Here is a 23,144-nt window from a genome sequence, read left to right on the forward strand (position 1 = left end):
CCATCGCTTTGCGAGGCATGCAGTATATACTGTAGTGTGGAAGCTTCGTGAAAGCCCCGCCCACGCTCTGCTCATTGGCTTTTGTCTTAAATGCTGCCTTACGATTGGTTTGAGGCTTGTTAGTCCCTTCTCATTCATCATTTGTATCCTTCCACAGCTATTGGCCCCTTTACTCCCAACACCATTTTCTTCCCTGTCTCCCCACCCCACCGCCCCCTCCCTCAGTCTGTGACTTCTCACCCTCCCCCGCCCCCCCATTCCCGTTCGTGTTTTCTTGCCTGCCGGCACTTCCGTTTTCATCTTTATTATTGCCAACTTAAAAAATGTTTGTTCAAGATGCGTGCTGTACAAAAACTTCTCGTGTTTAATTAACTAGATTTTAATGTTACTCTAAACATAATAAGACTCTAGGCAACATTCGGGGTATGCATGGCAACTGACGCCTCTTAGTTCACAAATGGCATTGTTGTTGGGCGGGAGGAGCGGCAGTGTTTAAACTCATGCTTAAAACCAGCACTTTTAATAACTTCCTCTCAATTCAGTGCTATAATCTTGTGTCGCGCTAAAGAAATGCACTTTTTTTAATTCTGAAGAGACATTATCACACATTTACATCATGTTTACTGTATGATTAACATGCCAATCATTTTCACGGCTCGTCCACTGGCTCGTATACGCTTGGCTCGTCTCCGGCTGGTTCTACCGGTTAATTAATATATTGGCTCGCGCACCTCTAACAAAGAGAGATGAATGGATACATGACAGTGAGCCCAGTAGATGGTAGAGAAATAGACTGGTGTAGACAAACAGACAAAGTCAGTCTCCATTGCCTCACGTCAGAATCATCACTTTCAATAACCTGGAAATCTGCCGGCAACTCCCGCATGCCCCAACCTCATCCCCCTCACCTATTCTTAGCAGAAGCGGCAGATTCCGAGCTGTGCCCTGCTGGTGCAGAGGAGCACGGCAGAGTCTGTAGAAGTGCTGGGATCCCTAGCCTCTCCAGATGGGCACCTAAGCCTTCTGGGTGCCTTCGCACTCAGGATAAATGAATACATTTTGTTCTGTGCTTTAGTCGCCCTTCTGTGAGCACTGTCTGGTAGATGAAGCTCTGTGTTAATAAACACATTCAGAGAGGTGGTTGTGTACAAACAAACAACAGCCACAATACCGTACCTTTTGAACGTGTAGTTAAATACCTACTCATCGAGTACCTCATTGGCTGATCATTCCATGGCACTACCAAAATTACATTTGGACATATTTGCTCAACTGTAAAACACTCCCTTCTATCTATGGGTCATTTAACAACTCCGGGCTTTGGGGTTAGGTAACCTACTTTGGATGTTGTGTAAAAGAGTAAATACAAAAATTAATGCAATGAAACTAAGCAACTAGTACTGTCTAAAACACTGTGAAAACTTACACACATTCTGGCATTTTGTTTAGTTAATGTCGATTTTCTCATAGATGCGAGTAAAGTACTCTTAATATTTTAATGAAATCTGCACACTTAACTAATAGCACCGGGCGACCTTTGACAACTAGGCAATGAATACATTTTCATGTACCCCCGAAGCCCCCCTGCCCCCCGCCCCCTTGGCAAACTTCATTGCCTCCCAGTGTTTGGGGGATAACCAAGACGCAGGAGAGTGAGTCAAATAGTCTATAAAATAAAAGAGAAGCTAGGATTCGGATTCACATGCTCCGATCCCGATCGCATCGGTTAGTCTGTAAGCACTACTTTTATTAATGAGTTTCGCATTAGTAAAGCACCATGGTGTGCATGTGTGGCAACACTTAACCCATGAGGTACGTGCCAAGCAATTGTTGACACAATCCACACTTTGCGTCTTTTTCAATATATTACGAAGTGTAGGACCTTTCCAAGGGATTTTGCTCACTACATCATTCATTCCAAAAAGAAAACCTGTAGGTAAAAAACATTGCCATTTACAATGTCAATAGCTCTAACTCACAAATGCGAGACCTATTTGCATTGTAAATGCTTGTTTTAAATATCTTGACTGGAGGCGGCTGGAAACTCACACTTAAATGTAAATGTCACAGAAGGAAACAAAGGCACACAGCTTGCTATCTCTTCACAGGTATTTCAAAGAGGCATGCTTTTTCTTTTGTTCTGTCCCTGTATATAAGAGCAGACACTGTAAAACTGTCAGAGGGCGTGGTCTGTCCCAGTATTTACACAAATAATTTAAATAGCACTAGCTTATTTCTTTTATAGCGCTACGTCGTGACGTCATGTGCTGTGAGGCAGGCGTCATGATGTTACTTGCATAGTGTCTAACTTGGTCAGTCCCCCCACTTCTTTTTATAGGACTTGTGCCCTGCTCTAATATCTGCAGTACTCTCGAATGACCAGTGATGCCAGCGATAGAAGTACCTCAAAAATCCGTCTCCCCACAGCTCAGCTCACTTTCTGAACACACAAGAGAACCACAGCCTCGTCAAAACGTTTACAAAAGTTTCAGAAAAGTGATTAAGTATTAACATTGTGTATAACCTTGTAAAAAAAGCAAAAAACTATTATAAACTGTGCAGATCATGCCCCTAGTTAAGTGTGGACTGACAGTCTTAATGTTATATGCTTCGCAAGACAGTTTTTCTTTTAAACACACCTAAAAGCTCAACATCGATTAAGATACTAAAATATTGAAACAAGGTATGAAGCGGGTGGAACAAGGTGGCACTTTAGCACGATAATTACTGTATCCAGCAAATGTTTACAACACATTACAACTAAAAGGGGCAAACTGTAAAGCATTAGAACGACAGCTAAACTGTTCGAATAAAAACAAATCCCACCCAGGCACTGAATCAACATATATCAAATAACAGACACAATGAACAGGAAGACCCAGAAAGCACCTAAAATTACCAAACTCCACAGCAGCTATCACGAGCTTGTAGCTCAGAGAAGAAAACAAAAGGGGATTTCAACGGCGCCCATGCACTCTCAGGCCTGAGGTGGCAAGTGTGTGCCTGCTGTGCCCGTATAAATACTCTAGTGTCAGGGCCTGCATGCTCTCTTCCTCAGTTAGGGTTAGTAATCATGGAGCTCGAGTCACCAGGTCTCGATCCTGGGGTACAGGAAGGAAACTAAAGCAAGGAAGAAGAGAAGTGTGCGAGAGAGCAGCAACAATGCTGGGTGAGACAACGTGTCTGCTACCATGCTGCTGTGACCCCAAAGACAACCTACAGTACTGATAAAGATGTTTTTAGCTCACACCTGATCTTACATATTCAGGTAAATGCAAGTGCCAGCAGAAGTAATGGGGCAGGGCCATTACATTGATGTAAAAAAGACATAAGACCACAAAAGTCCTGAGTAATCTTACAATTTGACTTGACCCACCTCTTTTCATCAAACTGCTAAGCACTGAAGAATTAGATCCTTTAGGACATTCTGGACACATCAACCCTTGCAGCAGTTAGTGGCGGGAGACAACAATCTTTCTGAAGCTGAACACCACTAAATCAGAAATGCTATTGACAGACTGCACTTCTTCAATATGCAACAGTACTAAAAAGCCTGTCTCCACTGATATACGCCCAGTACCTTCTAAAACACTCGGAAACGTTGGTATTCTTACTGACAAACATCATTCCTTAGGGCCACTAGTAGCCATAGTTGCACGTTCCTGATTTTTCCAACTGAAGGCTCTGCTCCACATAACACCGCTTCTCGATTTGAAATATATTCTGCTGGTCTGATATAAGCAAATGGCTCACAGCTCATCATCCACCTGAATGACCACTCTGGGTGTCTGACTGAAGTGGCATCTTGGATGCGAGCTAACACTCTCAGGATAAACACCTACAAGGCGGAGATACTCTAACCTGAAACACGTTAATCAAGACTGGTCAGACTTCTGGGGGCTTACAAATCTGATCCCCTCCCCCCCCTTGCTCTGGGTACAGTTGTTAAGAATTTAGAAGATCTCCTGGACAACACCCTTACGCTCAGAATTTAAGTCAATAAAGTCCCCTCCACATGTCTTCATTATCTGAGACAGCATAAAAAGATCTGCCCCGTCTCTCTCATGATTGCTGAATAATACTTTATTACGTAGTGATTCACTCTTGATTGGACTATTGGAATATCCTTTATTTAGAATCTCCATTGCTATCTAGATTGCAGCAGGAGTAAAATATTCAATCTGCCAAGACCATTTCCTATCTCTCTTTTGAGAGATCAGCTTCACTGGCTCCACCATTGAGTAAAGAATAGCATTTAAGTCACTTTGCATCGCTTATCGGTGCTTTCCATTAGCTGGGGCCCAACTATGTTCAAGCAAAATTGACTCACTAATCTTCAGCTTGGCTCCTCAAATCCACTCTTTTGCTGAAACTGACAATCCCCTACAATGGGAAGAAAAGTCTGGGAGGTTGATCATTCTCAGTTCGGGCAGCAAAGCAGTAGATTACTCTTCCTAACTCACTCAGATATATATTGGATCACTCGAATTCCAGGAGATCTCTGAAAGTACTACTTTTTGCTTAAAGGCTGTTGCAGCTACAGGTTGTGGAGTTTCCATATGGTAATCCATCAGCGCCAATGCTTATCCTAATGAGAATGGATTACAATAATGGTGATCTTTCTAAACAAAAGTAAAAGTTGTAACTTAGCTTCAAGTTAATCAAAATGCAGATAAATTAATGACAACTACCTCAATGCAAAAGAATCAGGTTTAAATCTCTTGCAATCAACACAAGGCAGCATGCAGCTTCACCTCCTTTTTAGCTGCAAAATCTAAATGGCATTCACGTGTACAAAACAGATGATCATCAATGGATTTTTGCTTATTCCTCAAACATGTAATGTAAGTCATGAGACAACTCTTTTTCTTTATCAGTAACCAGACTGTGAAACTACCTTCCATTTCCCGATTGCTCCTAGCCAGTGCTGCTCAATTTTAAGTCAACTAAAAACCTTGCTCTTCACACAACAGTGTAGGAAAGTGGTCAAAATGATGCGTGATGGTTTCTTTAGCTAAATTAAGCTTTGGTGGTAGTGCCATCTACAATTAGCCAATGACAACAACATCCGTTTCACTATATGATGGACATGGATGGAAGAGAAAGAGATTATGTTCGACAACCTGGAACACAGTACAATGAATTAGGTATCAGGTCCCGGATGTCACATGAATGGTTGCAAAATATGAATGTTTTCCTTTTTTGCTTTCTACCTACTGACCATTACTGTAGTTCATTGCCTGGGCTAACTTACAGGATGTTCACTTGATGGATAGGAGTGTGGCATACACCACGAAGGCTGCCTTCTTATTATTTATTTAATAGTTTTTATAGAGTGCGAACCAGACCTGAGAGGGTATCAGAGCGCTCTACAGGATTACGGGTGGTATACAAAGCGTTAGAAAGGGAGGGACCACTTGGGTAAAATAGGTGGATACATAATACAAGAAAAAAGCACGCAGTCTAAGGTCCCAGCTAGGTAGAAACATTATAAAAGAAGGCAGGCAGTCTCAACTCTTGGGTGGGATGCCCAGGAGTGCAGGTATCATCTGTAGAAGCTGTGGATAATGCCTTGGTGGAGGGTGGAACATGTCACTGAGGTAATTGTAATGTAATCGTTAGACGAGGTATTTGCCCATTAAGAAGGTTTTGGTCTCCTTTTTAAAGTGTGCCAAGGACGGAAGTCTTCTGATGGCGGGTGGTAGAGAGTTCCAAATAACCACCCATTAGAAGCATGGGCCTCCCCATGCACGTCCCTAGCCTATTTGTGGATTCCAGCTCTTAAGCCGCAGCATAACTTTGGGATGACTTGCTTGCACTAGTGTAACAGGGAAACCAAAAAAAGGAGAGAATCCTTGGCAGCAGGCATACATACCAAATACAGAGAAGTGAAACAGTGGAAAAACCAGAAGGACATCCACCTGTCAATGGAACTGCCTGTGAAGTGACTGGAGGCAACTCCACTGCCAAATTGTACTCTAAAATGGAAATGCCTTTGTAGTCCTATAGCAGAAAGTACATTGTTGGCAGGGCGAGAGAAGCATTTGATGGTTGATGGTGTTAAACTACTGGTGAATACTAGTAGTGAAAATTCTCTACATAATGAAGGAGTTCACTGGATAAGGCTGCACCTCTGTGGGAGCCATTCTACATAATAATAACAAAATACCTTGATATCAGTGACATTCTCTACTTTTAAAAGAATAAGCTATCAGTAGTATGAGCTCATAACACTAGGAATATTGTCTACTACACATTACTGAACTGTCCAGCCATTACCTAGGTGAAATCAACAATAGCTTTAAAACATCTACTCTATGAAGGATGAACCAGGAGAGTCTGTAGCTACTCGAATACCCAAAACACAATTACAGAGGAACTAAATGATAGGTCTAGGCCACAAATCAACTTGTGAGATCCATTTAGTTTGCCCAATGTATTTTTATTGTTTCGGCTACTAACCATACCATAATAAAAAAAAGCCACTACAGATAAAAAAATAAAACATGGATCCAGTTACATTTGTTTTTAAATTCTTTGGTCCGGAGTCAATGTTCATACTAGTTAATATCTTGTGGGAACATATTGGCTATATATAAAGTGCAATACAGTGCAATGCAGTGCAGTTCAACGTATAACATTATCATAAAACATCAGAATAAACTCTTTTGCCATTTCTCCTAAAAGGAAATGGAGGCTGTTTCGATATTCAGCCAACTGTTACTGTACACACGTGAACCGCTACTTGAGCAAATTGCAAAAAAACGTGTTCATTATTCTCTATTAAACACAAGGTTGGAAAAATACAAAATTCCATTATTTATGCTCCAAGAAACGCAAGCTATAGTCATTCCTCATTTCTCCTCAGAACAAGACAAGCGGACCAACCGAATAACACTATTGTTGATCATTGGTCCTACAACAAAGAGACATTGCTTCAAGATAATACCTTATTCCCTTAACCCTTAAATAAGGGGCACAGCCGATTCTGCCTAGGGTTCACAATATGTGTGCAAAAAAGCATAAAGTAGGATACAGAATCTCTACCTCCTCGTGTATATATATATATATACCCATCTGTTGCTGTACTTATTTTATGTTTAATTTTTAATTTTAAACTTGATAGTTTCAAATTCATTAAACTATGAATGAGCAATCCGAGCTATATCAATAGTAAGACTAAAGTAAGAATTACTACGAATTAATACATAAACTTTCGAATCTAGTCGCCAGGCGATAGTTATAGTTAGGATCGTGTTTCCATAGGAAATCCGCAACATTCTATTTGGAATAACTTTGGCGCCGATTGACGAATCCTCGCGAAATTTTCAAAATAGGTGGGGCGCTCCGCTCCTTCCCTGAAAGTCTCAGGGGGATTCATCAAGCGGGGGCTGAGAAAAAGGGGGGGTCCCAAAACACGTTTTCCCCATGCATTTTTCCATAGGACCTTTAGTCCAAGCTACAGCCCGAACGGCTCAACAGAATTACTTGAAATTTGGCAGAGAGGTAGTCCTCAGGTCAGGGATGTGCCTTTTGCAGGTCTGGTGTAAATCTGTTCAGTATTTCCTGAGAAAATAGCATTTAAATCAATATATATATCTATAGGCGCGCTCCGTGCGCGTACGGTAAAATCTACCGTACGCGCACGCTGCCGAGCGCGATTCTGATTGGTTGTTAGATCTTAGTAAACATTCGAATCGGTCGAAACCAGGAAGTGTCGGCCGCCATTTTGTCTCTCACAGTCTGAGGGGGTGAAAAACAAAGGTGGAGAACGTGAAAAGGGGGCAGGGTGGACAGTTCCTGACCCCCTAGCCTTTGTCAGGGGGTCCCAGAAGGACCCCCAAGGGCCAAAATTTCTTAAATTTTTTTTTTGAAAAATCGCGGAGTGCACGTAGCGTGCGCGTACGGTAAAAACATTACTGCGAACTGCGTAACGTGGGCGCGCGGAGCGCACCGCGCGCCCACAGCGCGCGCACAGTGCGTGAAGCGCACGGTGCGCGTACGGTTCGCGCACAGTGAAAAACCTTAAAAAAATAAATAAATACATAACTTAGCATTTAAAAAACCGTACAAATTCACTGAAAAAACCATAGGTTTTACACACGTTATAGTTAGGAATTAGCATTTAAAAAACCTTGCAAATTCACTTAAAAAACCATAGGTTTCACACATGTTATAGTTAGCTGGACATTTCATTCGTGAAAAACCATTGAAATTCCCCCATTATAGTTAGTGCAGGCAACTATAACTCATGCGACCGCAATCCTCTGCTGATGACGTCAGATATTACATCACTGATGACATATGTGTCTTTCTGAAAAAAAAATATTTGTAATATATGTATAGCTAAAGATTAATGTAAGAAGACATGGGTGAATAAGTGACTAAATACAGTGATGTAATATCTGACGTCATCAGCAGAGGATTGCGGTCGCGTGAGTTATAGTTGCCTGCACTAACTATAACGGGGGAATTTCAATGGTTTTTCACGAGTGAAATGTCCAGCTAACTATAACATGTGTGAAACCTATGGTTTTTTAAGTGAATATATATATATATATATATACATACACACACACACATACACAGGTGTGGGGTAGCTGCGCATCTTATCTAGAGCGACAGACTCTAGATAAATATGCCCCTAGGCTAGATTTCAAGTAGACGGTGCGCTTCATTCTTGGGTGTAGCACTTTCAGATATCCCTCTACCAATGCCAGCAGAAAACTTCAGCCGCCAGTATGCATCCTTTATTTCTGAAATGATCACAGGATTGACTTAGATGGTGTATTTCAATAGATGGATCAATTGAGCCCCCGATCTCCTTAACAACTTGTCCTCCCCAACTATCACCTTTTATTTCCAATATAGACTTCACTTCCATAGCAGATCTTTGAAACACCGAGGCAAGCTGATTTCTATTGAGTCAAATCCAGTACAAAAGTGGGCAGACAGCAGCTACATCGGAGATGGGCCTCATTCCCCACTGCGCACACAGGGGTAATCAGCAGAGCACCAAGTCTTAACTTTAACAATCATCTGAAAAACTTTTTCTTTAACTTGTAATAGCCTCGCTTTTTAATACCCCACATCTCTGCCCCATAAACTGCAGTCCCAACTGCTTTCTGTGTGTAGACTTGCAAGAGAGCACAAATTAGTTGAGTGCCTTCTTTGCTGGAATATCTCAATACTGCGTGGACATCTTGAATTTAGCTATGGCCTTTTCTGCACGAACGCACCAGTTATTACGATGAAAGCGCATGCCTAAATAGTCGGAACGGTCAACTTTAACCAGCAGTTCTCCATTTATTTCAAAGGCTTTTTATGGGCAGAGTTGTGACAAACCCTTAGTGTTTTTACATTCATAAACAGATTTTAGTGGAGAATTTCTCTATCATAGTATGCATGGATTTTTTAGTTAATGATAATAGAAGAGCATCTTCTGCATGCACAAGTAGGGAGACATTTTAGCCAAGCAGCTTGGCTTGGCTAATTAAGCTCAAGGCAGGCCACTGCATCGTTAATAAATAGGCTAAATAAAAGGGTAGCCAGTATGCAGCCTTCTCATAATCCTGATGGTAATAAAATGGGCCACTGCATTCCACATTGGGCCCATACTAAACCCTTGCTTTATTTTGGGTGTTGAGGCCTCAAATTGCTGTTAACAGAGAAGGGTCAACACCCAAATTGAGAAGAGAGATCTAAAACTTAAACCTGCACACCAAGTCAAAAGCTGACCAAAGATCAATAAAGGTCAGACATACAAGAAATGTCTTAATTTTAGTATATGTGTCGAATATTCGATGTAAATGAAATGTCTTTTATAGTTTTCAACCCCTTTCTAAATCTAGTCTTACAATTAGTTGGGACAGAGTTTGAATCTACTCATGCTTGTAGACGATCCAATAAGTCCCGACCCAGAATTTTCTCTGCCCTGTCCAACAGCCCAATTGGTCAATAATTGACCAGGTCTACACAGCTGCCTTTTTTATGCAGACGAACCAATAGGACTCATGAATGTTGTTTGTTGCTAATTCTATGTGCAATATGGTTTTGATAAACTTTTTTTTTTTTTACTAATTTGGTCACTGTTGCTGTTTTCCAGTCCTTACTCTCTTTTGTTAACACCCTCTACTGCTTAGCACACCTGCCCACCATACGCTCAGTACAGAATTGCTCAGTCTACTTTATGATGTGTGATATTCTCGAGATTCTGGTTTAACAAGATACTGTTCTCCGTCCTCCAATTAAAACACAGATACTATTTGTAAAAAAAAAAAAATTATCATATGTCATTCAATTTTCTAATCAAAAATTAAAATGTACTATGAAGGAATTGGGTACAGACCTCTGAAATTCTCTTTCATACAAACAACAACACAGTTTCATTCTTTAATTACAAAAATTGAAAAGACAGAAGGCATGAACAATATGTACCATTTACCAGTGCACACGTACTCCTGAACACTAGCAACACTGTAGTGGTGCTATGAAGACTATGTCTGGACACATGCAGAAAGTAAGTCACATGCACTGGGATCATGAAGAAAGGGACTTGCCCACTCAGTTAGTCCACAAATGTTTGACATGCCTGTGAGCTGTCAACGTAGCAGCAGAAGGTGAATTGAACAAGTGAAACAAAGCATTGGCAGATGTGGGCGAGCCAATTAATTAATAGGATGAGCTAAGCCATAGGTCGGCACTGGCTCTTAGAGCTTGTGCACAAGCCGAGCCTTTAAAAATATGTGGCTTGTAAATCATGCAAAGTTTCATGTTACAATACAATAATGGGTCTTCAAAATTCAAAATAGTGTATTTCTTTAACACACAAAAGTGTTTCATGTCAGATTATATCGCTGCATTGGGCAGTATTTATTAAAAGTGATAGTTTGCAAACATGAACTTAGAAACATTTCTGCCCCCGTCCTGATGAGAACACAGTTGGTGAAGAAAGAGCAAAGTCAGTTATGTATACTCTATATGTGGCCTAAATTCTTAATATAGATGGAGCAAAGCTATGGTCTAGAGTTTCAAACACAAGAGGTTTTTGTACAGCACACATTCTGAACTCATGTTATTCCACTTCCAAGCAAACAAATCAACACATGTTAGAAATGGCATCTATTCCACAGAGACCTGCCACTGCGTACCCAGGTGAGCCAAGAACAGAGGTTGGGGAAGACACTCAGGGCTCGAGCAAGAGGCCTGGTTGTGGATTAGCTTGAGGTTCTTTCTGACTCTCGACCCCAAAACGAGACAAGCTTTAATTTGGCCTTTTTGGTCAATTAATAAGGCTACACCAAGATGATTATGCCCAAGTGCGATGGGATCCCCAGGGACAACCGACAGAGCCAATCCCAATATGCATAGGGGTGGGGCAGGGGTGTGCAGGCCCCTACCCTTTTTTACCTTTTTGTCAACGATGCTATAGCAGCCCTTTACCTAGCCAATATAGACACTCCCAGATTAGAATGGGTTAGTGTCCCTACTCTTATTTTCGGATGACACTCAATCTCCCAGACTCCTATGGGACTGCAGCAATTGCTGGATAACTTAAACACCTTTTGGGAAGCCAGGGGTCTGGAGATGAATGTAATAAAAACAAAATTCATGGTAGTTAAGCCGCAAAATCTTTTAGACACACCATGTCCGAGCCTACAAATATGAATACTAGGTATTATGCTGGATAGTAGGGTTTCAGGGTCCCCTCACATTCAGAAGTGAAGGGCAGTGCTACAGCACCAAACCTCAACCATCTAAAATAATACCAGGGAACAATATCAAGAGCCCTACTTCCCACTACAGAGACATTTACATTAAAGGCTCAATCAGCGGTCTTATATGGTGCTGAAATCTGGGGCCACGCGAACATTGATACACTCACATTAAGCGAGAACAAGTTTACACATTCACTTTTTCACTTCCCCAAAAGCACTCTCCTAGTACCCATGTTTCTCGACGTAGCTCTTAAAAGGGTGGGACATTTTGCCCAATTGAGGCCTCTTTTATATTGGGTAATGATCTGGACCACAGAGGAATGCGGTAGAGGAACTGCTGATGCTTGACAAAGAGCTCATTTTTAGGTCTTGCCTAGCTCTTGCGTTTACGCAATCGCTATGCGAGACTCTAGTAAGAGGGGCATTTCAAAGTGCTCCCAAAAGTGGATTGCATGGCGAGCACGCACACAATCACGTGCATCGTGCCGCCATGCAATCCGTTTGGGGAAGCGCTTCAGCCCACTGGTGCGTGCACGTGTAGCCACAGCCTCGGCATCATACTTCAAAGGGTCCGCTCCCCCGCCCCCGCCACAGCATGCCGAGAGATTGTTTTCTCATGGCGCCTCTCACAACTGTCCTTCCCCCACCACAGGGCTAGTCTCACGGACGCATTGCCATCCATCGATTTCACTTTCATGCCCATGTTCTCTTTGCCTTTCAGCACACAGCCCGCCCTCCCCCCTCCGTGTTTTCTTGCAGCTTTGCCCAGATCTGAGTCTCAAACAACCAAAATAATAAGTTTGCCCTGCACGCTTTCTGTGCTTACAAAGTTAACATATGCCGCGCTCATTCCCTTTTCATCCTTCTAATGTCGATAACATTAGCTCCATTAATTCTGCGTCTAAGGATTTAAATAACCATGTTTTCTTGCAACTTTAGGCACTTCACACACACAGCCCCACTGCTCACACACACAGGCATCAAGGCAGCAACAGAATGCTCTGAGCCCCACCAGTGTTTGCAACACACACATGCCTCTCGCATCTCGTGTTTTCTTCCAGCTTTGGCCCGTGTTCTCTTTGCCTTTCAGCACTCAGCTTCCCCGTAACCACCATTTAACTAACATCCTGCCACACTCATTCCATTTTCATCCTCGCTTTCACTTTCATGCCCGTGCTCTCTTTGTCTTTCAGCACACAGCTTCTCCGTAGCCACCATTTAACGACCATCCTGCCACACTCATTCCATTTTCATCCTCGCTTTCACTTTCATGCCCGTGTTCTCTTTGCCTTTCAGCACACAGCTTCTCCGTAGCCACCATTTAACGACCATCCTGCCGTAAACACCATTTAACTACCATCCTTTTAGTTAAAATAAAAGAATTGCCTCTAAGGGTTTAAGGAACCATAGAAATACAAGGCAAGGCAGCAACAGAACGCTCTGAGCCACACCAGTGTTTGCCACACACACATGCCTCTCGCCTAGCTCTCCCCCGCCCTCCCCCCTCTGTTTTCTTGCAGCTTTGCCCAGATCTGAGTCTCAAACAACCAAAATAATAAGTTTGCATTGCACGCTTTCTGCGCTTACAAAGTTAACATATGCCGCGCTCATTCCCTTTTCATCCTTCTAAGGTCGATAACATTAGCTCCATTAATTCTGCATCTAAGGATTTAAATAACCATATGTTTTCTTGCAACTTTAGGCACTTCACACACACAGCCCCACTGCTCACACACACAGGCATCAAGGCAGCAACAGAATGCTCTGAGCCCCACCAGTGTTTGCCACACACACATGCCTTTCGCATCTCGTGTTTTCTTCCAGCTTTGGCCCGTGTTCTCTTTGCCTTTCAACACTCGGCTTCCCCGTAACCACCATTTAACTAACATCCTGCCACACTCATTCCATTTTCATCCTCGCTTTCACTTTCATGCCCGTGTTCTCTTTGCCTTTCAGCACACAGCTTCTCCGTAGCCACCATTTAACGACCATCCTGCCGTAAACACCATTTAACTACCATCCTTTTAGTTAAAATAAAAGAATTGCTTCTAAGGGTTTAAGGAACCATAGAAATACAAGGCAAGGCAACATACACTCCGAATGCCACTCAGAGCCACGTAATTACATGCCACATAACTACAATGTACTCAATACAACAGACACTCCAAAAACCAATCAGTGAAACATAGTTACACACCACATAATTACACAGCGCTCAATGCCACATACACTTCAAATACCACTCCGCGCCACATAATTACACACCACATAATTACACTACACTCAATGCCACATGCACTCCAAATAACACTCAGTGCCAATTAATTACAATGCAAACAATGCAAGATACACTCAAAATAACACTCAATGCCACATAATTACACGCCACTAAAATCAACATACACTCCACACAAAACCACTCAGTGCCACATAATTATATTCTACATAATTACACTCTATCGCCCTCACTCTCTATCTATCTTATCTATCTATCTATCGGACTATTGCACTCTATCTATCTATCGCATCACCACAGCATCACTTAGCACCACCACAGCATCACTCAAGGGCACCACTACATCACTATGCGCTACCACAGCATCAATTAACGCCAGAGCATCACTCGACACCACCACAACATCACTCGAGACCACCACAGTATCAATCTGTAAAACCATTCAACAACAACTGCCTCTAATATGTTCTCTCAATATTTAGGCTTTATTACAAATGGCACAAAAAAATGATAATATTTAACTTCGGTTCTTGGATTTTAGGCGCAATTAAATACACTAAACAATCTTCACAAGAGTGATTAACAAAAGTTTAAACGATTGCCATTATAATTTACATTAACTTTTATTTAAGTATTAATTATTTGCAAAAATTAAAAGCCATTGTTATTTGTAATATCAATACATCTAAGTCACGTAAATACAACACATATTGCATTACAAATGCTATAGGTGTCACATTTGCAACAGTTAAAACTATTGACATTGTACATGAGAAAGCTAGTAATTTCAATACCAACACATAAATAAAAAATTAGTCAATTTACAATACAAAAAGCTCAAACTTTCCTAATGCGAGACCTATTGCATTGCAAATGCTTGTTCTGTAGTTAAGACAGTCTTCTTCAATCTGTGGGGCACGCCACCCCAGGAGGGCGCGACACCATCTCGGGGGGGGGGGGCGCCCTCCACACTAAGATCTTCCCTTTGTTGGTCTTTTACTGTCCCGCGTCGCAAGTCTTCACCCATTTCAAATGGGAATGTTTTTATTGTAAAGCTCCGGTAACAGAGGGTTGGAGGGGGGAGGGAGGGGAAATAGATATGGCACGACTTGCGGTGCTTTTGTCATGTAAAGAGCTGTGTTAACTGTCCCAGGAGGGGGTTCATTATTAGAGCTGAAATGCTTCAGCTGCGGTGGGAGGCAGGGAGTCTCCTGCTAAAAACGAAAGCAAACGAACAGACAGTCCTGCTCCTTCACATTCGATTTCATAGCAGAGGAGACTCCTTGACTCCCACTGCAGCTGAAATGACTGTCTGTCCCTTGCTTTCAGTTTAGCAGAGGAGACATCATTCCTTGCACAGCAGCTGAAGCATTTAAACTCTACAAGTTTAACCCCGTCCTGGGAGGCTTAGCTCTTAGCAAAAGGAGACAAAGTTTCTTTTAAATTTACACAGGCAGGCACGCAACTCCCACAGGGCTTCAAGTTGCCAAAAGAAAAATGCCAGCCAGCCATGTGTAGTTTAAACAGCCTGCAGATTGATTGTCTTGACACTAAATATGTTTATAAAGAAGTATGTATACATTAGTAATGTGACTTTCCTGTCTTTGTTCCATTTTATTATCAGTCATGGATCATTCAGGCAGCCCTAGAACAAAATTAAAAGTGCTTCTATTTATATTTTCTGTTCAAGGTATGCACATACCAGTGCTGACAATACAGATTTAGGTGACTGTTATTTTTTATTTTTGTACTGCCTGGGACATCGAAATAGTGAGCTGGTAACCCTAATCATAAAACTGGAAGTTTGTTGTAAGATCAGCACATTTATTTCCTCCACCCTGATCCCTGGTTAATGCCATATTAGCAATAGTTTAACTTGTATCTTAAACCCTAGGCCACCGTCAATAACATGTTGAGTTACTTCAAGTGTCTGGGAATGCACCCTGCATTCAGACAACTCACTCATTCTCGCCCTTCACTTTCACGCTCACAGCGATCACAATGCACTCACACGGATCCCGATGCACTCCCACCATTCACCTTCTTACCTTGTACCACAGTGATCACTCTGCACTCACAATGCACTTGCGCTGTTCACCCTGTACCTCACCTTGCAGTCACACGAGCACACTACTCACCCTGCACTCATGACACTTCACTCATCTGTCCCCCTCACTGCTCAACCTGCAATCTCACTTAAACAAGCCCATCACTAACCATACATTATTTCGTCCCACTCTGCACTTGCATCCGCACCCAAATTCATATGGTCACCTCACTCACGCTGCAGTCACTCCTCTTACCCTACTCTCACACTGTTGCATGGCTCACCCGGCACTCACATGGGTACTCCTGCCACCCACACAGCGCAGAGGTTTAATGTGCCTGCTACAAAGAACGTGTACCATGCAGATCAAAGAACTGAGCGTGAGTAAACAATGAGTAGTGCTATAAAAAATTAAATGTTTGCCAGAAAGGTTCTATAGAGGGATGAGGTGCATTGTTGGGGAGTGGTAGTGAGGAAATTCATGGAGGAGGAGAAAATGGGTGGGGGGCGCGCTAAAACAGACCGTTCCACTGTGTGCGACCAGTGTTAGGGCCAGCCCTGGCTGGGAGTGTTCGCCCCCACCCAAAGTTTAGGTCTAGTTGCGCCCCTGTACACAAGTATGGGCATGTCGTACCCCATCAAGGTTTTCTTCCTAAATTACAAAAGGACACATTTACATGCACTGCAATCCAGCCTTTCAGGGGGCCCACTTGATAGAGGCAGCTTTGTTTTTGCCCTGATGGCCTGGAATAATTCCTAAATAGATTCTTGTAAATACAGTTTTTTCATTTCTTTTTAATGTGATTGATGTGAGTCTATTACTATTTGCAGAGAAATGTTTTTGTTTTATGCAACAACCATAAAAAAGTTTATTTTAGATCAAAACGGGTCCTCACATATGAGAAATTGGAGGATATCACAGATATTATTCGCTGTAAAATTTGTGGGCTGCTTCTTTGTTACAACAGTGAAAAAACACATCACTATCTCTGAATATTAGATGTAAACACTTTTAGAATTTCGACCATAGCGCCTGTGCACCGTTAGTAGCCTGGCTAAAGAGGGTATGGCAGAGCTGAAAGTGAATCATTAATCTCAAAGCTGTTCTGAACAGGGACCCCCAAAATAGTATTGGCCCAGGGCACCCAAAATCCTTAACATGTCCCTGCCACCACAAAGTCTGTCAGACAACATTGCTCTGAAGTAAAATAGGCAACATTAATTTATTATCAGTTCTATTTTTTTTTTTAAACATAAGCCCAACTTGTCCTAAACACCCACTGCTTCAGGCAAGCAACTTATCGTACCACTGAGGAATTCTCAATTAGGTGTTCGGTCAGCGCCCTCTCTCTGGACTTTCACCTCTGTCTTCAGATCCATAACTGGTTGGTGGGCAATTATCCCATTATAACACTGCATAAAACGTTTGTTAATGGTTTCTAGAGAAGAATTGTTTCTCGTGTACCAACTCTTGAGCTAGGGAGTGCTCGAAAAATCTGATAACACTGTCTCGCTTACAGTCACTGTTTTGGCTGAAAATGTCTGCAGAATATTCAGCTTTGAAAGAAACTGCTATCAAAACTCTCTTGCCTTTCAGTTCCTCCTATTTATGTGCAATTGGGTTCTCAGCACTTGTGGTATTAAAGACTAAGTACCGTCAAGACTGGATGTGGAGCACAACCGGAGGATGGCAGTAGCAAAAATCCATCCACAGATTGACAGTCTATGTGGCTGAAAACCGGCACACCCGTCACATTTATGTTGGTGGTGTTATTATTAATCTATATCATGTGTAAAACAAAGTATCCTAGGTAAAACAATTTGCACACATTTTATCTTGGAAAATTGTGTTTTGAGCTGTGTAATAAGCCTCTGTCATTTCACCACACCCACTCACAAACCTGCAGTTTACTTAGCACTCTTATTGTGTTGAACATGATTTGCCGGATATGGCCCGTGATATGAGTATGGCAGTCGATTATGTAGTGTACCAGATTCCAGAAATTTCTGTCAGGTGGTGGGGGGCCCAACATATAAAAAAAATTCAGCTGGGGGGGCTCAACCTACAAAAGTTTGAAGACCTCTGAGTTAAGACATTCCTGGTTTAGGTTAGGCCTAGGAACCTTCTGGTCTGATCTAAGTTCCCTAAACACTACTTCAAAGAAACAGCTAACATCTCTTTACTGTGAGTATATCCTAGCTAGCCTCCATCAAACCCCCCACCTTAGGGAGACTAACAGACCAATTTCTGCTTATATGAAGCTTTATTAGAAATCCTGCAACAGCAACTGGTGAAATTCCTGTACTTAAAACTTCGATATAGCACACTCGAAATAGGGTCGTCCACGTGGTAAGCAAGCTGGAGTCATGACTCTAGCAACACCTGCTCAATGTGTAGCCTGTTGCACAAATATGTCATTTTCTGTTCTACCAACATCAATCCCAGAAGGACATGGATTACACTAAACATGGCAGCTCTCTCTGTCCCCGCCAGTCCAGCGAAAAGAATTGCTCACCTCTGCACAACGTAAACAGCAGCACTGAGGATGCACTTTTTAAAGCTTTTTTAACTCCTTTTATTTGATTTTTAAGAAATTTGATTAATTCTACATCATGTATGAACCATATTACTTGCACTTTGGTGTGCACCAAATTAGCTGGGTGGCTTCTATAGCTTATTTCTGAATTTTCTCTAGTTTTTAATCTGCATACCGACACTGTAGCTTGACATTGGATGAGTTGTTTGACTGGTTATTATCCCAGTCCGCTGTAAACACAATAGCTACTTAACTTTGGCAAGCTCATCGATATCACAGCCCAACTTTACATATTTTACTTGTTAGTACATGGCGTGTACTCTTTTTAATCTCTCTACTCGATCTTCAAATATGAACAACCTTTTAACACATAAGAAATACAGCAACTGGATTAACACTTTATTTAACATACTACTCTCTGAATGGTAGACATAGCTTACTCGTGATAATTTATATCTTGCTATCTAGACCTTTATGACTGCCTTGTTTGTTGTCATACTCTAAATAATATGTGCATCTCAGTTGTTTTTAATAGAAATGTCTAATGAATGGTTGTATGTTTTATGGAATGAAATTTCCGAAATAAACATTACAACAACTACTAAATTCGGCTGCTGTCGGACACCCACTCTCTAACCTCATTCTCCAAGAATTAAAAACAAAGCATAAAACGTTGGTGGTAATAGGGAGAGAAAGATGTAGCCATCTAGTGGGCGAAGTGCATACAGTGAAATTAAAAAAACCTTGGTGTCAATCCTGGCTTTTCCCACGTGACCAAACTGTGTGATCCTCGGCAAATATTTTTATTGAAAGAGACAACTTTTTCTCCGTAATCTCATATCACAGCGTCATCCAACAAGCGACTTCAGGGTGAGCATTGTATACAAAGAATCTAATGTATAAAGGTGAAACGCTTCTGCATGTTTAAGAAATACCCTTAGTAATCATAAACAAGCCGTCATATTTTCACATGATGTTTGCTGCTTAATTTAGATGCCAACTATTTTAAGCACCCGGCTCTTGAACAGGCTCTTAAGAGCCCCGCCAAACCTTTGACTCGGCTTTCTCCGTTATGTTGTTGGCTCGCCCAGATCTCTACCCAAGAAGGGGCCCAGTATGGCATTCACCAGCTGAGGGCTAAGAAACGTAACCGGGAGTGAACAGGAACTGGAGCCTGTCAGAGAACAGACCGTCCGTTCGTCATCATACCAACCACCGCCATGTCCCTGTAACCGGTTCCCACTATCGCTCCCTCTGAACAATAGTCTGTCATATCTCCGCGAAACCTACTGGCCTCATCTTCATCATCTAGAACCTCCTACGAAGCCTGCACTGTTAGGTTCTCGAATAACTCACCTCACGCCAACCTCCTGCTATGCACAATTTAAACCATTTAAACTATTGGGAGGACACCCTAGTGATGCATGGGCACACTCCACTGCCAATCAGCATTCTGGAATTTTGCATGGTGCATTTGGGTTGGGTGAGGTGTCGCCAATTCTCCAATCCTAGGTCGTTTTACACAACCATACCTGGCACCCACAGACGACTTCCACAACGTGTTCCTCCATGGGCTTGGTTTTTATGAGCTTAATAACTGTTCGGGACTCCCAAATTGGCGCACATTTGGCTCGTTTTTTCCCCCGTCTAACAAATTACAAAGGAAAAAACTAAACTGGTCATTTATGCAAACGATACAATATCATAAGGAAAAAATATAAAGCGCTTAAACGATGTCCTGCAAATGTGGGTTGATCTAACCACTCAATAGGCTAGTGTTTAGAAAAACACAACAAATAGGAAACCACTCTCTTTGAAGGGCACTATGTGAAATAAATATGGCACAGAAATCTACTGCAAGGATGCACTCCACTCTAAGATGGCCGCCACAATATTATACTGTACACGCCGCTTTTCACTTACGAGTTGATCTGTGAGATCATAGTGTACTAGTTGCCGTGGCAACGGACAGTACTAGGATCGTCAGCACCGAACTCCAAGAGCAGGTAAATATCTCTCTTCCTCCCCTATCCACAGGCAAGAGTTGTGTCACGAGGCAGTGGTAGCGTTGAGTGTTTCCTCAATTTCCTTAGCAAAGCAAAATCTTAGGTGTCCTATAAGTTACCAGGATGTTAGGTTACAGACCACACACCGACATTCTATGACATCAGTCACTCTCATCAGTCCAAACACTTGCTCATATATACAGGGAATGAGAACACACATGATACTACACTCCTCCTTTTCTTACAAACAAACAAATAAAATCCTTTCCCTTATAAGAAAAGTACAGGAACAATAATTCATACTTGATCTCCAACATTTGTGGCTTACACATTTAATCATCAACCTCTTAAAACCTTCAGTACCCACTCAGACACACAAAGACAACAAATAGTAGTCACAGAAACTCTGATGGGTCAAGAAATTAGGCTCCCACACCGCATATAAAAAAAAAGGGACAACAACTAGGTTTTGACTTCCCACTGGATAATGGTCCAAGATGTGCATGTCTTTCCCTGGACATGAGGCCCTACCATCACATGTCTGCACAATCACAATGACAACATACAACATTTATGCACACTTGACATATTGTCACAGACTGAGGGTTTCCTCAGCATGCCTAAGTATACTCATTTGAGGCACAAAACAAATACCTTAAGTTTAGCATGCATCCCCTGCTTAAAATTCCCTTGACCAGATTCCAACACAAAACCTGTTTTCACAACTCCATTCCTTCATAATATCACAATATCCCCAAACATCAATAAACTACACACCACAAACTCTCACACCTTCTCCATCTGCTCAAACTCTAAAGTGCAGCCCAACACTCCATTACACCATTCACACTAGCTGGACAAACCAACATGACCAAGTACCAGGCCGACGAAGGTACCTAATCAGCACCCAGTAACACGCCCTCTGAAAACAGTACTTGAAAAAGTTGGGACATCTTCAATGTGCCAGAATTGTATGCCTCCCTACCAGAGGTGCAACGAGTAGAAATATGTTTATTTTGCCTAATGTTTTCCTCTTCCTAAGTGTGCCGCATTCTATAGCAAAAGTGTCCCTTCCCACACAAAAACAATCCTACTTACAACGCAGGCACCCTTGCACCATGTTGCAAGGGGGCCTGCGTTGGCTATAGGCAGCAATTGTGCACCAGTGAAGCAGACAATAGGAATGCGTCATATCATGATATATATGGCACATTCCCACCCCCTCTCTTTCACACAGTGCTGCACAGCAAGATCTCTTGCTGCATTGCGGGAAAAAATGATAAATATGGCCATCAATTTGAAAGATTTTAGTGAAAATAGCCCCAGAAGGATTAAGGCACCAACTGTGGATATCTGGTCACGCCAGACTTGGAAAAGTCACAAGTTCAGGGCTACCGCGATGGAGCGTGGGCCAGCTACAGGGACCCAGTTAGGCCTGCTGAGCAGAGTACTTTAAATCCTGGTTTGCAGACCGGTGCAAGGATCCAATGCAAAGATGCGTCGCACACCTGAAATGATGCTTCGGTTCCAAGGTGCGACGAGGCTGCAGTGCAAGGTACTGCTGCATCGTTGTCGAAGAGCCTGTCAACGAGGGCTTGTGATGCGAGCGAGATTCAGAGTCATGGATGTGCCGCATAGTCGTGGCGATGGAGCGGTTCTGAGGTGCTGTGATGAGGAGTCCGTCATCATCGTCGAGGCTGCCATCGATGAGGGATGTGAGGGGCTGCGCCGAAGATGCGTCGCACATCGACAGTTCTGATGCGGCGACGGGCTGCAATGCGATGCAGATTTTTGCTGTGGTTTTGAACCATGCAGAAGTGGCGATACATCGGTTCTGCTCTGGGTTGCACCGCGCAGTAGAGGAGATGTGTCGGTTCTGCTGGATCCACAGGGGCTGGCCAGAGCACCTTAGGTTCACTTCAATGGGTCCAGGACTGGGGTGGCACCGCTTGGCAGGGTAGACTCACAGATGGCAGAGTCCTGAAGTCAGGAGGCCAGCCAACTAGCCCTTGGAGTCCCTATGGGGTTTTGGATTCAAGCGATGCATGTTTAGTCCTTCTCACCCAGGCAAAAGGGCAGCAGGTCATCCCAGCAAGGTAGCGGCACAGCATGCAGTAGTCCAGCAGGGCAGCAGCCTGGCAGAGTGGCAGTCGTTCAGCAGCTCAGCAGTCCTTCTTCCTGGTAGAGTATCCACAGGTCTAGAAGTATACTGAAGTGGTGGTGTCTGAGGTCCAGTATTTATACCCAGTTGTGCCTTTGAAGTGGAGGAGAGGCTTCTAGAGGTTTCCCTTGAAGTCCCCAGGTATCCTGCCATCACTGTTCTGGCTCCAGACTAACTACATACTGCCCTTTGTGTGGAGGCAGGATTCAGCCTATTCAAGTGTAAGTGGGGCTGTGCCTAGCTCCTCCCTCCCATCCTGCCAGTGATGGCCCATCCAGGCACACCTAAGTTCCCATATTGTGTGTAGATGTCTAGGAGAAATACACAAAGCTCAACAGTCAGCTACACATAGTCATGTGACCAGGGTGCAGGCCACATGCACTAAAGGGCTAAGGTGGGAAGATGCCAACTTTCTTAAAAGTGACATTTTCAAAGTTGTA

General features: G+C 42.7%; 2 protein-coding genes across 3 annotated transcripts in view; one reads left to right on the plus strand and one right to left on the minus strand.

The window, feature by feature from the left end:
• The window catches only part of FDXACB1 (ferredoxin-fold anticodon binding domain containing 1), a 132,172-nt gene extending 112,111 nt beyond the window's left edge, over positions 1 to 20,061 (minus strand). The window contains exon 1 of one of the 2 annotated variants that reach the window (XM_085645803.1): positions 19,894 to 20,061. The gene's annotated coding sequence lies outside the window, so the exon portion shown is untranslated. Of the gene's footprint in view, positions 1 to 19,587; positions 19,761 to 19,893 lie in introns of those variants that run through there. The other variant, XM_085645804.1, reaches the window with a different exon arrangement.
• A 415-nt stretch (positions 20,062 to 20,476) lies between these two features.
• CFAP68 (cilia and flagella associated protein 68) overlaps positions 20,477 to 23,144 on the plus strand; it is a 163,048-nt gene continuing 160,380 nt past the window's right edge. Inside the window, exon 1 of the mRNA XM_085646441.1 lies at positions 20,477 to 20,543. The gene's annotated coding sequence lies outside the window, so the exon portion shown is untranslated. The remainder of the gene's footprint in view (positions 20,544 to 23,144) is intronic.

Source organism: Triturus cristatus, chromosome 3_1 (genome assembly GCF_964204655.1).
Source record: "Triturus cristatus chromosome 3_1, aTriCri1.1, whole genome shotgun sequence".
Taxonomy (NCBI): Eukaryota; Metazoa; Chordata; class Amphibia; order Caudata; family Salamandridae; genus Triturus; species Triturus cristatus.